Here is a 15,785-nt window from a genome sequence, read left to right on the forward strand (position 1 = left end):
TACCTCAAATCTTTCAATCTAACAGTATGTGTTTGATATTACAACAAAGCAGTAACAAACCCTTAACTCCAAACTGACCCATGCTGCATGCTCAGGTCCTGTTATATATGGACATGGAAGCTATTCCCAGCCAAGATTTTTTATCCAGCCCTATTCTGTGTCCTGCTGTTCCTAATGTATTTTCAGGAAACATGTTTCAGAACTGATGCAGAAACATGACTATCTCAATCAAAATCCACTGATGAACTAACTGCTCCAATTACCCAGAGTTTATAATTCAAAGAGGCATATACTTTGTTCAGCTGCAAGTACATCAAGTCAGACCTCCAAGGGGCTTGGGTAGAGACACCTTCTCCCTTCATAGAATCAATCCAGAATCTCCAGATATTCAGCCATGGAAGAGCAGTGCTGAATCTAGCACATCCAGGGCTCCAAAGCAGTACAGACCCGAGGAAATGCATGGAGAAGCATTACGTGGGCAATCCTGGAGGGAAGGGAGGGAGAGCCTGCAGTGTGCTACCCACACAGCACTCTGCTGAAGGTCAGTATACGATGAATGGATGAGATATAGAAGCTTTCAGTCAACTACATGGCTGAGCAGATAAAGTTCTTCCCAGCAGGAAAAAGGTCACCAACCTGAGTCCACTATGCACTGTGCAGGAGGACTGGGACTACGCAGCCAAAAGCAAGGGACAGGAGGGAGCTGTGAACCTGTGACCAGGGAGGAAAATGAGGGCAGCTGGGATGCAGTACAAGAATTAAGGATTTACAAGACCAACAAGAAAGATGACAGACTGCAGGGAGGAGCAGCAGAGACCAAAGAACAAAAGACCTGGAAGTAAAGACAGAACAGCAAAGGCTGAGGCAGCCTGGTGTTGCTGGAGGCATGGAAGGAATACCTTGCTGAGGGCAGAACAAGAAGTAGGAGGTGCAGAAAGTCAGGCATGCAAGCTTGAAGATGTACACAGTGCCCTTCTTGCTACCAACAGTATAAGCTAAACTTTTCATATTTGACAATTATCTGCTTCTCCTGGTCTGCACACTTGTTTTCCTGGTGGCCTGTCAGGAAAAGCAATGGTATGTGAATTGCTGCAACCTCAATGACATTCTCTAGGCAGGATGTGGGGTCTTCTGCTGATAACTTCACTGTGCTGTGACCTTACCTGCACATAGGCCTTTTGATCATGCCATAAGCACATTCCTCACTTTTACAACTGGGAATGGCATCCTAGGAATCCCGTTTTTGAAGTAGTGGTCTACATTATCAGCACAGGTTCTTATTTTAGTACTCATTCTGTTGTTTTCACACACACATTTAAATTCAGACTTCACTTCAATCTTAATATTTCTGTTACAAAAGTCTAACACATGCAAATGTGGGATAATCAATATACTCTGCCCAATTCAGACGTTCTCAGTGAGAGGTTGGAAGAAGAGCATTTTCAAGAGAGCTATGGACCATCTGGAGAGAGTCCGGATCCTAGACCTAAAAAGGCAAGATGGAAGAATGAGAGTTTGTTCAATCTAGAAGTGGGCAGACCAAAAGGACGCAGGGTAATGATACACCAAGTACCTAAATGTCATATCCATAAAAGGCTGCAGTTACAGAGATGAAGATAAACTATTCAATGTATCCATGCTGGTTAAGAACAAGAAATGTTTGTCCTGAATTACAGTAAGTAAGGTTAGGTTAGATACCAGACAAGATTTTTCCAGCTGTCAGATCATGAAGTACTACACCAGATTGCTTGGGGAACGGGTTATAACACCACTTAGAAAAGCTGCTACTACAAATGTAGTTTATTTGCCTCTGCCTTGGACTGTGGTGAGGCTCTAGATTGCCTTTCTGCATTCTCTCAGCAAGGATCTCTTAAGCAGACGAGAAAACAGGAGGCCAAAGTTCAGCTTTGTCACCCAGAGGTAAGTTTTTTTGTTAAACATTGGTTGCATGGTGTATCCTGCTCCTACCAATCCCACCTGGCTGCTTTGGAGACAAACACAGAACTGCTGTTGGGCAGCGTAGACCCACTGGTTCTGTACAACCTTCGATATAGGGACTGCACCTGCCCTTCACAATGCAGATCTTCCCACTCTTAGCAAGCTTTGCTCCCTTTGACCACTGCAGGAGGCAAAGCCAGGCTGTATCACCAAACCTAGCCACTTTAGTTTTTTTTGGAGCCAAAAGGATTTCCATCTCCTCTGCAACACTGGGAGAAAATAAAGTTGTTTTTCTGTCTGGAGAAAAGCAGCTCACAGTGACCAGTCCCAAGGGAAAAGATGATATCAGTGTTTCTCAGTTTCCAGTTAATTGTGTTTACTGAAGAATACATAACATTAGAGTGCCTTGAGCCTTGGCCAAGTTTGTCAAAGTAAATAAAGACATTTCCAGTCTAATGTTAGAAAACTGACCCTTGGATTATTTGAGCTCACTTCTTCCAACAGCTAGAACAAACTCTGATGTGTATGATGTGAAATAAGGGGGCATTGAACTCATACCTTTTTACTTCAACCAATAAATGTGTTTGACTGCTGAAGCTAGGACGTATCTCTCTTCCAGAAGACAGGCCCTGAAGCAGAAGAGCTGCTCCTTCCTCTGAAGGCTTGTCTGCTCACTCCTCTGCAGCTCATCAGTCTTCCAGTCATCTTTTCAGGAGGACCCACTGTAAAGCATGCTGTGTTAGGAAGCAACAGGAGTGAGGATGCTCCAGCAAGAGGGACAAGGCAGGAGGGGGCACCTACCTCAGCATATGCTGTGCCTTCACAGAGGGGCACCATCCTACAGCAACTGAGCAGGGCAGGCTACACGGGGACCAACTAAACCCAAGGATGGATCAGAGCAGGGGATGTTTAGGGAGCCCAGTCAGGAGCAGCTGGAGACAGGGTTGGAGACAGATCTACCTACAATATCACTCAGGAGAAAACTAGGGTCTGAGGCCTGAATTTAAATAGTGCCCTTGGTCCATGAGTAGAGGGTGTGGATGGGACCCAGGGGAGGCTGGTCAGGGCAACTAAAGCCTATTAGTGCCCTCAGGGTTCTGATGCCACCCCTGACCTCTGAGTCTGCTTCTCAGATGGACAGAGCCATCTTTGCCCTTTCCAGGAAGAGCTGTGCAGCACTGCTCATCCCAGAGATGAAGGCAGCCTTCAGGTGCTTCCCAGTTCCTCTCTGATCCTTTCCAGCCTCCTCCATCCACTGCTGTGCTTTCTGCCTGTACACGTGGTGCCAGCTGGGGTCCTGCTGATTCCTCCTGTGCTTTACGAGCCCATCTTGCAAATTGCTCACAACAATCCTAATGCAGCCATTTCTGCCCAGGAGAGCCCCATTAGCCAGCAACTCTCTCCTTGGTCTCTAATGATTCAAGCCACAAAGCCATTTGTCATACTACATCTTCTTTCGCAGTGAGTAAAAGTCAATTAGCGTTTTCAACTTCGGTCTGAAATAGCCCTGGCTCACCCTCCTTCTTTATGCTACCAGGAAACCATCTACAATAATGGCTTGTTTGGATGTTTAGTGCTGTCTTGCAGCAAATTTCAAGCTCTCTAAACTTTATCCTCTGCATACCAAACACCTTAAGCAGGAGGTACATTTTGCTGTCAGTAATTCCAAGATTAATTAGGTTTTGAACCTGCCATATGGCCATGGAAAAAAAAAGTTAGTTTTAGTTTTTATACTCAAGAAAACAATGAGGATTTTTGCTACCACGATTTATCTGCCATCTTAAACACCTAAACTGTCAGCAATCTGTCTCATTTTCGTAATCCTGTCTTAGTAGAGGAACAAATTCATCAAAAACAAGTGCTCTAAAAGGTCTGTGGGATGAGTGGTCTACACAGTCCAAGCATATGCATCGACCACAGGTGGTCCTGTGACCATTAGTGAGTTCTAGTGGCTTGCTGTCCCCCAGGGCAGTGGCCAGCACGGGATGTTGTCAGTGCTGGCTCAGGCTCCCTGTGAGGTGCTGGGCTGCAGCCGTGCCCTGAGACACATTTGTGAAGGGCTCAAAACAAGGGGCTGTTGCACTTGGAAGCAAATCAGACCCAAACACAAGCTGCTGAGAGTCAAGGTGAATTTCTTCTGCATTTGTCAGTGTTAGGAGGCAATAAGGCATTAAAACTTGATTAGTGTGTGATAATTGCATTAGAGGTTTTAAAGTTAAAAGAGTAGCATTTCTAAAATGAAAAATTCAAGACTAGTGCTTTCTGTCCTATTGATATTTTAACTTGAAGGTGTAGCTGTTACTCAGAGCAAATTCAAATTAAATTAGCTTGTTATTAAATTACTTAATTGCCTGGCCATTTTTAATTAGAGAATATGCAACTCAATTGTTAAATAAAATCATACGTGCTTAAGGTTCATTCAGCAACGAATCTACACACTTGCTTAAGTTTCATTTGTTGTCTGTATTTCTGAACCATGAGAGAAAAAGCCTGAGAGAAAAAGCTTTAGAAGGACACACTTTTCGTGGGTAGGAGGTGGGTCTCCTCCAGCAATGACTGTCAGTCATCTGCTGATAATAGCTTCTATTTCTCGGCAAGGCTTTCAGAGAACACACAGCTTGTCTTCTGCCAGTATAACATGACACACATTTCGGTTTGACATTGCCTCTCTACTGCTCCCAAAAGAAAAAATATCCCCTCTTTCCTCAAGGAAAATGCAGGAGATGTAGCTCCTGGACAGAGATGCCCAGCATGCAGCCAGCTGGTACCTCTCCAGTCAGAAGGAGGGCGTGGAAGTGGTCCACATCACACCTGCTTCAACCACAGTAACAAGTGCCAGTTCCAATAGGTTTGCCATACCACTCTCTCATGAGTAACAGATTCACAGCAGATGAATGGCATCCCTGAGCACTCTGCTTGGAAATGGTGTCTGAGATCTTCTACCTCACCACAGTGTCAGCATCACCCCTTTTACACTGTGTGAGTGCCCAGACCTACAGACAGAACAAATCCTTCTATTTGGAAATATGCCCTCCTGGGCAGTTTGTGCTCTATCATCTGCCTCAAAGAACCCACGGAGTAATTCCCTGTCCATAGCTTATCCACAAGTAGAGATGTAGGCTGGCCTTTGATTTCCATCCTTTCTGGTACCTCCTGGGGTAAGCTATGTGCCATGCCAGGCCCTGGTGCTTCAAAGGTTGCTCTCCATCACCCACATCTCCTGACTGCGTGGGGCTTGCCTCGGGAAGCAACACAGGGGGCACACATAAAAGCTTGAGTCAGTTTAGGGGAGAACAGTCACTGTTTAGATGCAACTGAACATGTGCACAGTCAAGTGCTTGTGAGGGTTTTGCTCATCTCTGATGCAGCCTAGGAAGCAGCCAACAAAAGCTATCCAGCCTGGCCTCAGGCCCAGCTCACACAATTAGAAAAGTATTAGCTGAACTTAATAGGAAAATCAACATTAAGCAGATAGGAGCTGGTGCAGTTGTTAAAGACAATGTAGTGTTTTTCCTTGGCAGAAGCCCAGGCTAATGGAGGGCTTCCAGCATCCAGAGCAGCCTCTAAATGAAGCCTTAATTGGCCTCTGAAGCCACTCATATAATTACAAACACTTGTAATGAAGCATGAAAAATACAAGAGCCCAGGACTGTGCCATGGAGGGAAGAAACAATCTCATCTGTCTCAGAAAATAAATCAAAGCTGCTCTGCCTCCTCCTTACATTGAACCTTCTTCCCAGCTCCTACCTGGCCTGCAGACTCCACTCAGGTTCTAGTTTCCAGTGCAGTGCTAAGACCAAGGAGAAAATTGAGCTTCTAACACAAGGCAAAACTTCTACCTTCCCCTGGCTGCTGGGGACACTTCTCCAGCCTCTCACCCCTGGTGCAGCTGGACTCGGACGGATACTGGAATGGACTTTGACTGCCCACTGCTGGTGTGCACAGCACAGTTCTGCCAGCAGCAAAGCATCTCCTTTGCCGAAGGCTTTATATTTTCATTCTGCTTTAACTGTAACTAAATGGCCCCCCATGACTTCTTTTCAACAGCTGCTCCCTGAAACACGTGTCTCTGCCAATGACTCAGGCACGGCAGTAGCAGCAGCTGTAGCCCCTGGGCCAGGCAGAACCATGGCCATTCCTCCTTGTACCAGGGACCTGCAGCCCCTGGAAAATGTGTCCCAGAATAAACTGGTGGGGAGTCCAAGGTACAACTCCCTCAGTTGCTATGCTGGGTTGAACCAGTGATCAATAGAATTTATGCTGTTTGTTGCTCTACAATTTTCTGCATCACTGGGGACAATTTGCTGGCTTGTTTATTTTGAGAGAGGCTCTTGAGTCCTTTGGTGAGTTCAGAATCACGGAGTAACCAAGGCTGGAAGGGAGTTAGGACCTGTTTGTTCCAACACTCAGGCAAAGCAAGAACAGCTTTGGCACCTTGCACCTTTCCCATGGAACATCTGGTCCCACCAGAAGGAAATCTCCACTAGGCATGTCAGGGAGCACCTAGAAGTAGTTTAACTTTGATCAAGGAGGCTTCCTTTCTGCAGGTACCAGCAAAACAGCTGTATCAACACTACACCCAGACTTGTCCTGGCTATCACCCTGGCTAATCAGCCTCCTCAGAGCTTCGCCAGGCCACATCACTACTGCTCATTCTTTCAGGGTCTGTTCAGATCCAGCACTTTTCTCAGTGTTGATCACTGAGGCCAGGGACAGCAGCTGTGTGCATCTGTCACCCACACCTCTGTTCCCAAAGCTCACAGCTGCTAATGCAGGGAGAGGAAAAATACCAGGAGCAAAATTCCAGTGTCTCCTATGGAAGGGGAAGGTGAGGCACAGGGACTTCCACCTCCACAAGGACAGCAAGGAGGCAACAGTCAGCTGAGTATCTGTCGCAGGATACATAGACACCACTGACCATCACTTTTGTTCAGGTTGGGTTTCACCACACACTGGTGACTTGAAAGCTCAACTGTTCTACATGCACTTGACCTTCTATCTTGGACTTTGTGTCCCGTCATCTCATTTCTTGTGTGTCCACATATGCCCAACACAGTGTCTGTACAAAGCCACTGAGTCACTCCTACTGGGGATGAGAGATAAGAAATTTCCATCCTCTCCAAGAAACTAACTTTGGCTGGTCTTACTCAGCCTCCTGTAATTGCTGTGGCATTCAGCTGCAGTTGGAAATAAAGAGCTGAACATTGGTCACTGGACAACCATTTTTTTGCATGTGATTAAAATTCTTTGCTAGCAACTTCTGTCCAAGAGTTTGAGCCTCTGTAGGCCAGCCTATGTCAAGAAGTATCATAGGACAGTCTCACATCCAGCACTCATGATCTTAGGGTGCACCAGCTGGTCTGCTGAAGCAGGTAGTGTTTGAGCAAAGAGACAGCATCTCTCGCTCATGAGCATGATGATTTACAAACTACATCTTCCTTGTCATAGTCTAGACAGTCAGCCTCAAAGTCAGGAGTTTTTCCTTGCTTGTAATGGGTTTTGTATCATTTTACAGCTAAAATTTGATCAAATCACACTTAGCTCGAGCAAGACCTGACATGAGCTTAACTGCCCTCAAGCGATGGCGAGCAGAAAGTGCAGATAAAAAGTCACCTGAAAAGAAGCACGTTTTGCAGGAGCCTGAAAGAGAATGCAGAGAGGCTCACCTGTGCACAAGAGGCTTTCCCTCACATGTCATAGGCTCGAGCCTGAGGTTTTACTTTGAAGTATCTGCTCTGGCTGTGCCCCAAGGGCTTGCTGGGGTTCCCTGTTTTCAGCTCTGCTCTGATAACCATCATAGTTGCCCTGGCTAAATGAATACAGCAAGGCAAACACAGAGACAAAGCAGTGATGTATCATTCTTCAGAAGCCAGAAAAGGACCCCAGCTCACAGTCCCTGTTTTCTTGCAATGAGATGATGCAGGTTCCTGCACGCACTCAGTTACGAGATAAAGACCCCAGGTGCAAATGCTGAGAGCAGTCATGCCTTTTGCCACGTCTGCACAGCCCTGCCATGACAGTAACAGACAAAAATAAACAGGGCATGTGCCCTCAACACAAACAGGGATTTCTTACTGATAGGGCTGTCATAGGAAGAGGGTGACCAGGAAAACGGTGCATGATTGCCCAGCTCGAGGTACCAGAGACCCTCAAAGCAACAGTGTGCAGGCTGAGCAGCTGATAAGAGCATCCTGGTCATTCTCAGCAACGACAGAAGAGTTCTCTGATACAGATGATCCTTAAACGGAGGGCTGATGGTCTGAGTTTGCAGAGTCGAGAGGGTCAACTCTTGCCTCCCAAGTAGCTGACAAGGAAGTTCACATGATGGTGTGTGTCTGTAGTGAGTCAATTACACATGAGCTCTCCCACAGCTCGTGAGGTAGATCATCAGGGAACATGGGTGTTCATGTAGCCCACTCGACCAGGAGATATAGCAGGCATCTGCTGGGGTGTGTCATGGACACATGGAGTCTATTCCCCTGACCTCAGCTTGTCTTTCTGCTGGCTGCAGGTCTGGCTCTGCTCACAGGGAGGGCTCTAAACCTTGGAAACCTATACAGGACAGGGTATGACTGAATGACTTCCAGAAAAGAAATACAGCGTGGTAAGGGAAAGGACATGAATAAAAAGAGGAGGTTAAGCAGAGCCAGAAAGCCCAGTTCATATGCCCTTGGTCACAGCTAGCCCTGCCCAGGGTAACTTAGAAGCAGCAATTGATGGAGCAGGCTTGCTGCAGGAAACCCAGTGGCCTGAATGCCATTTTTGTAACTGATGCCATCCACAGCCTCGCCACCACCCAAGGTGGAATCTCAGCAGCCCGTGCTCCTCCATGTACTGACTGACACCTGGCAGTCCACTGCTGTGGCAAGGCCAAGGCTCTGCCCTCCTTGGTGAGCCATCACCATGCCTTAGCCTGTGCCCATGCTGGCAACAGACCTGGTGGGCCCAGGAGCTGTGCCTTGCAGAAAAACAAAACCCCAGCAAACGAACTCCTTTCACCAGAGAACTTCCTGGGAAAAACGCTTGCAAAAATCAGACTGTTTTACCGATTCTTTTCCCCAAAAATGTGTTGCTCTTTCTATTGCTGCTCCAAACTGACCCAAACCAAACACTGAGCTGGGCTGTGTGGGGAGGAAGGCAGCAGGCGCCAGCAGCAGAGAGATGTGAACAGGTCTCACACAGAGCTCTTTAGGATTTGACTGGACAGCATGTAGGAGGCTGATTTCCAAACAGGGCCATTCATTTCACCTTTTTTGAAGGAAATGAGCAAGGACATGTCAGAACTTTTCCAACAGAGGGAGCATGGGGCCAGTCATGGCCATTGAACCGTCAGCTCATCACCTGAGGTGCCTTATTCTGGGATGCCCATACAGCTATTCTCACCTTCCATCCTCTGGGGAAAATACATCAACAATGTTTGGATTGGGGTGTAATTTAGTCATCAGAAAGCAAAGATTTGGAGCTTGGAGACCATTCTGGTTACTCATTTCTCAGTGGCAATCTCTCAAGTTAGGATTTGAGAAGTGCTTGTGGAGCAACCAAAAGCAGCCTGCAGACATTCCCTAGGAATTACAAAAAAATGACTTGTGGTCACTGCGAATTGGAATGGACATTATTTCATTACATGCCACAAGGACATGTCTCAGACCAACAGTTTCTATCCTTAGGCCATCTAGGCTAATTGGCAACAGATAAATATAACATTTACATTAGATTTGATGGCTGCAGCAGTATCATTATTATTGTAAGCTTTATGTTTATCAAATTGACAAGATAACCTGATAAGTGATCACCTGTTTTTACTCAAAAGAGAGACTAGAATAGCTTGCTTCCTGGTGTGCATACAGAGAGTGCAAATACCACATTTCCTCCATTTTGAGGAAGTTTTTTTGGCAAGCTTTGCAAAGCTTATTTTTGTGCTTCCAGTTATTCTGGCTGTGATCAAGAAATCAGACAAGAGAGGAGCAGCAGATTGGATCTAATGAGAATCTGTTTTAGATGCTGGTGTGCTATCCAGAGGTCACCAAGGTCAACATTTGCAAAAGCTAAGGACAAAACCATAGCAATGAAGCATGTCATGACTCAGGCTGAAAGCCAGGAAAAAATGAGAAATGGATAGTGCTCAAATGGCAAAGTCTTTTGTCATTAACTTGACAGCAAGTGTGACAGTGAGGAATCCATAAAATTCATTGTGCTGCCTAGAGTCCAGAATGAAGAGTGGGTTCAATTCTTATGTTGCTACTCACATCTGCTGCGTCCCAAAATGACTCAGGTCTTATCCAGATCACATAGTCTCCAATCCAACGCAGCAGTTCAATCAGTTAAGATTTCTTGCATGACTGAAATTAAACATATGCATAAGTATTTTACTAGAGCAGCACTTTACTATGTCTGAAGGTTTTCTGCATGCTAAGGTTCACAGCCCTCAGTGTATTACTGTGTTAAGTTACCAGCAAGCTTTTCCTGAGGGTTCTTGCAAATCTGAAGAAGAAATTAGAAGACAGTTTTAGGAAAACCTGTATTACCCTGATGCTTGATAACTGAAGACTTTTGTGGGAAATTCTGGTATTAGCTAAGAAGAGGAGAGACTATGGCTGGTGACGACTGACAATGAGAGTCCCTGCTTCCTCATACAAGAAGATTTGTAATAGACTGGAAGGAGAAGAAGGAAACTACTACTGCAAAACTTTCATCATCTAAGAAATAAAACTGTCCCAATTTATGTTTTAGAATACAGCTTTTCCTGATCCTCAAAAAATCCTTCACCTTTCCTGCAAAATTTCTCAGTCACTTGGAACATTTCATGATCATTTACATTTGACTTGGCATTATTATCAGGTTAGATCTAATTTTAGCGCTGAACTAGAGTATCTACAGAAAAGAAAAATAGAAGTGATTTATAGCTTTCAAAATATTCAGATGCTGTCTTCTTTTGACAGGTTTTGAAGATAATATATTTCTATATTCATGTATGTATCCATTTAGTGAGGACTGAGAGACTAATTTTTCAGTTTTTTGGTACTAATTTTTTTTCACTGATGAACAGTAACCAATACATCAGAATAATGCTCTATTAGGAAGAAGAAACAGTGAATTGAAACAAATAATATGTAAGTTGAATAAAGTACTATTGCAGAAATCTTGGCTGTGCTTTCAATAGGCAGAATGAGGTGTTTGTGTATCAGTGCTGTATTATACTGAAGGAGCATATGATGCAACACCACCATTCCCTGATGTTGTCCATTTCAGAGGTGCGCTCAGCCAGGAGAGTGTTGGACAGCTTTACAGTAGAACCTAGGCTCTTAGGTCCTGCCTAATTTCATCCTAAATACCTAGGAGTGACCTTCAAAACCTGTCTGAGTGTCCTTCCAGCCCTGGGGTAGCCCTCTTTCCTGCACAGCTGAATTTTAATGTGAAGTGCACCTTACAGCCTCTGCAGTTCTGCACTGTGGAGGTTTGACAACGCCTACCCCAGTAGTTCAACCTGTGCTGCAGCATCCCTGAGATTTCCTGAACCAGCTGACTGCAGAAGCAGACTGAAGACACACCTGGCATCCAACATGAGGATTCTTCTTAAACTCTGTGATAGCTCAGTGATAGCAGGTTCAGTTGTGATGTAAAGACAGATTTTATTCCCTTGCCTGCTCTAGAGAGTTTCATCTTATGGCTAACATTCAGTGGACCAGGGATCAGAGCCTTCTTGCATGATTAAGTGATGGTCTTCCTGTTCTGTTCTCCCACACCTTTCACAGAAAGATCAGAAAATGCTTAGACCAATATGCTGTTTCTTGCACTGTTAGCATGGATTGATAAAATCTTTCTCTTTGAAACTAAAGAGCAGGATGTCAGGTGAGGAATCCCTCCGGGTTTCTGTGATGGAAATAAATCTAGCAGTGTGTATCCAGGGGGATATTTTGGGCAGGATTTAGAGTACATTCCTGCCTTCAGCATTTCCTGTGAATACCACACTAAACCCCCACATTTTAAGCTGCATGTGAGTGTCCTTAGGTGAGTCCTTCCGGAAGCTGATCATTACAGTGCAATTGTCTAATGAGCATTGATGTCATCACCGACACTTGTGGAGAGCTGGTTGTAAACACTGAGTTGTTCAACTGAGAAACCAGCTTCCTGTAGATTAATTGTGACAGTGATGTATGTAATTTGTAAACAGAACTAATCAGGGATGCCGGCCATATAACCATGGGGCAGGCAGGAAATGAACGCAGCTGAGAATTTGCAGACTCACTTTCTTATTTTGACCTTTCAAAAGATGAAACAACTGAATTTAGTTTAGCACAGATGTATGCATTTTCCGTAGAAGAAGCTCTGCTGAAACTACAATGATTCCCAAGCCTGCATCAGGCTTGAGTTTTCATTAGGGATGCCTTACAAAATTCTTTTGAGACTCCTGGCTGACAGGAGGTGCAGACCCTGAATGCAAAGCTTTATGTTCCAGTTGACAGTGATCTGCATCTGAAGCAATGCAATTCTATTTCTTTCCTTTTCAAGAGCCCTGATAAAAGACTCTTTTATATATGTAACGTGAACTAGGTGTAGATGTTATAATGTTTCTCTGCCACTAACTTGGAAGAATCCCACATGCTAAGATCCTCCATTGGGATGAAACCTTTAAGGTCATCACTAGAGAAATGTGCTGATTGCAAGCTCCTCTATCTGAAATTTACACTCAAGCTATTTTCATTTTGGTGTTGTTTCATGAAGTTAAAATGGCTTTTTACCAGAAAAGAAACAAACCCACCAAATCATTAGGAAATTGTAGGTCCTGTTATGGTTTCCAGTAAGGAATAAACAACATAAATATTGAGGAGTCATAAATTGTTAACTAGTTACTGAAGAGCAGAATTATTTATTAAACCCAAATTAATTCCAAACATGTAAGCTTAATTTTCAAGTCTGCAAATCTCTTTACAGGACAAATAAAGAGAAATGTGGAAACACATATTTTCAGCCCATGTACTTCAATGAAGTTTCTTTTCATACTTATTCTTCACAGAACAGTAGAAAGACTGTGTTGCTGCTTTTTTATTCCCCAAAAGATGATTATCACTTCAGCAGAAACTAAAACAAACATAAATCCACAAAAGCTATATTAGAAAAAATTGATTTGAATAAAAAAAATGATGAAGCCTGGTTGCACAGGATCCTGGACAGTACCAGAACATGAGCAGAGACGTGAAGGAAACAAAGTTTACACTTACTTGGCGAGTAATAAGACCAGCTTGAAGGGAAATGCAGTGGGAACACTTCTTTGTGCTGGGCTGAACCACTCAATCAGGGCTTCATTTCTTTCAGCTGAACTGAAAGTCTAAATCTCTCAGTGGTTGCCTTTAAATAAGAAATATAACATATTCAGTGTCCAGCACTATGTCATATTGTTAATGGTATCAGTCAATATTTGTTTCATAGAAGGCAGTTATTAGGTCTCCACAAGTCAAGCATGACTTGACCATCATCAGTGTTAGAACATTATACAGCACTAATAAAAGCCAGTGCAGAAACCTTTTGTCCAAAGAGGAGGCCCAAAGAAATCAGGATATCACTGCAAGAGACTTCCTGCACTTCATGATCTATTCAGTTTTGCTTTTTTGGTCACATAAAGATTGTTTCAAAACTATATTTTTTATTCATCCAGCTATGAAAACTGTTGAAAAATATTTGTATTTCTTTTCTAGAAGTAGTAAATCTTTAAAGCAACATGGCTTGGCTCTCACTTTACAGAGATTGTCTTGATTTGAGGACTTAAAAAAGACACTTAAGAGTCTTTTTTGGGAAAAAAGAGTCTTTTTTCCCAAAAGATTTGTGAATACATTTCAGTGGTCAGAGAAATGGACATGAATCAGGACATTTGTTTCTCATCCCAAATGTCTTCAGAGCTTTCTAGGTCTGTAGTCATGTTATCAACATATTATTTTGGGTTTGCTTTTTCTGGCTTAAAATAACTTACTCATTTTTCTAAATCATCATCCTGAGGTATATAAAACAGCCCAGAAGTATTTACAGGGTCATTAATACCGTTGCTATAACTACTGTAGCCTGCAATGCAAAACAGAAATACTTAACACCAGCACCATCACTGACAAAACACAGGCTGACTTTGATGCAATTTGGCTACTTCAGGGCCTGGATTTAATATTAGCTTTCTATTAATGGGAAAAAGAAAAGTAGGGGAAAAAAAACCAGAGAGATGATTCCATTCCTCCCCAACCCTCTCCACCCAAATTTCCAAAGGAATTCTCAGGACATGCACAGCACATGGCTGCATTTGGTACTGATGCTGTTGACACAGTGCAGTAATATTTCAGGCATCTAAAACATTCCACCTGTTGCTTTAGGGTCAATTAAAGGTGGATTGGATAAGCCACTCAGATGTATGCTGGGGAGAGTCCATCATTGGTGAGTGCTGAAAGAGATGAGACAATGGGCAATTTGCTTTTGTAAGTGACGTGGTATAGTGGCAAGGCTGCCACAATTCACTTGAGTGACGCTTCTTGCTGCAAATCTTTCTTAAATAAACTATCTGAACTATCGAGGCTACAATTAACATGTTTCAGGAACTGAAATAATAAAATTATGGCAGATGAACACAGACAGTATTATATACACTTTATAGGTGAAAAAAAAGATCGTGTGTCTACCACCATTGCAGAAAAGTGAAATAAAATCATGCATTCTATATTTATTTACTTATTGGAAAAGGCAGAATATATTATTAAAGACAGCTGTGGTTAAAGTCATTTCAAAATAAGCAGGATGTGATATATAAGCCTGCTCTGAAACTGAAAATGCAGTTTAAAACAATAACCCTGCTTCTAAAAGGTCCTCGAGTCACAAAAGGCAGTTTTGCACTATTTCATAGTCATTCTGATCAGTCACGCAATACATGTGAGTTATCCTTCATTATTTTCTCTCTCTAAACAAAAAGATCACAACAGATAACATCTGTTTTGTTGTTTCAGGAATTTGGGGTCCCAGCAGAGCAGTTTCTTTTTTAAATTCTTTTGAGTACGAGTAGCTCCCATCTTCCTCACCTCCATAAGCCACAAAGAAAAGGCAATAGTGAGCCTCTCACCAGAACTTACTCATGTTGCTGTAACTGAGCAGAACTGAACAAAATTGTGGGAAGGTGATGAGGTCGTGTCTTCTCCCCAAAGCTCAGAGTCTAACCTGAATAATCAAAATGAGGCATTGACATTAAAAAAGGAGAACTGTATCATTCTTAACCAGTTAACTACTGCTTAATCTTAATCTTTCCCATCCTGTCATTCAGCTAATACCAAAGAGGTTTCTTTGGTAGATGTATTGTACCTATGACATCTTCAACACAAACTGTTTTTAAGAATGAGTAATTAATTGGCCTAAAGCTTGTATGTGAAGAGGTAATTTGTGCTGATCAGCCTAAAAAAAACCCTCTATGTTTATGTCATGTAAACTGAAATGAGAATTTTTTTGTTATTTACTGTCAAAACAATGAAATCACAAATTTCTGTGCTGAACTAAAGACTTTTTTATGCTTGCTGGGAGACTGTAAGAGAATATAAAGTCATGTATAGAAAAGGTAAAGAAGGAACATTAAGTGGACAAACTTGAAATTAGAAGTAGGTACCTATCATTTCTGAAAAATGGTGTAAAAACTAAAATAGCTTCTTAAAAAATATCTACTTAACCACAGCTTCATCTGGCTCTTGCAGGAGACTCTGAGAAACGAGTTTCAAGTTAGCATACTGTAGGTAGAACTGGTTCTATGTCCAACATACGGCACCTGAAGCTGTAGAGGACAGTTTAAGGTCAGTTAGAAGTTCTTCTATCTTAATATAATGCTGTGTGTT

General features: G+C 43.1%; 1 protein-coding gene across 4 annotated transcripts in view; it reads right to left on the reverse strand.

The window, feature by feature from the left end:
• RGS4 (regulator of G protein signaling 4) overlaps positions 1 to 15,785 on the reverse strand; it is a 146,818-nt gene that overhangs the window by 18,238 nt on the left and 112,795 nt on the right. Inside the window, exons 3-6 of one of the 4 annotated variants that reach the window (XM_062004099.1) lie at positions 15,039 to 15,123; positions 13,158 to 13,284; positions 10,185 to 10,277; positions 2,497 to 2,660 (exon numbers count right to left, since the gene is read on the reverse strand). The gene's annotated coding sequence lies outside the window, so the exon portion shown is untranslated. Of the gene's footprint in view, positions 1 to 1,163; positions 1,202 to 2,496; positions 2,661 to 10,184; positions 10,278 to 13,157; positions 13,367 to 14,279; positions 14,335 to 15,038; positions 15,124 to 15,785 lie in introns of those variants that run through there. The other 3 variants (XM_062004101.1, XM_062004100.1, XM_062004102.1) reach the window with 3 other exon arrangements.

The sequence above is a fragment of the Colius striatus genome, chromosome 10, assembly GCF_028858725.1.
Source record: "Colius striatus isolate bColStr4 chromosome 10, bColStr4.1.hap1, whole genome shotgun sequence".
NCBI classification, from domain to species: Eukaryota; Metazoa; Chordata; class Aves; order Coliiformes; family Coliidae; genus Colius; species Colius striatus.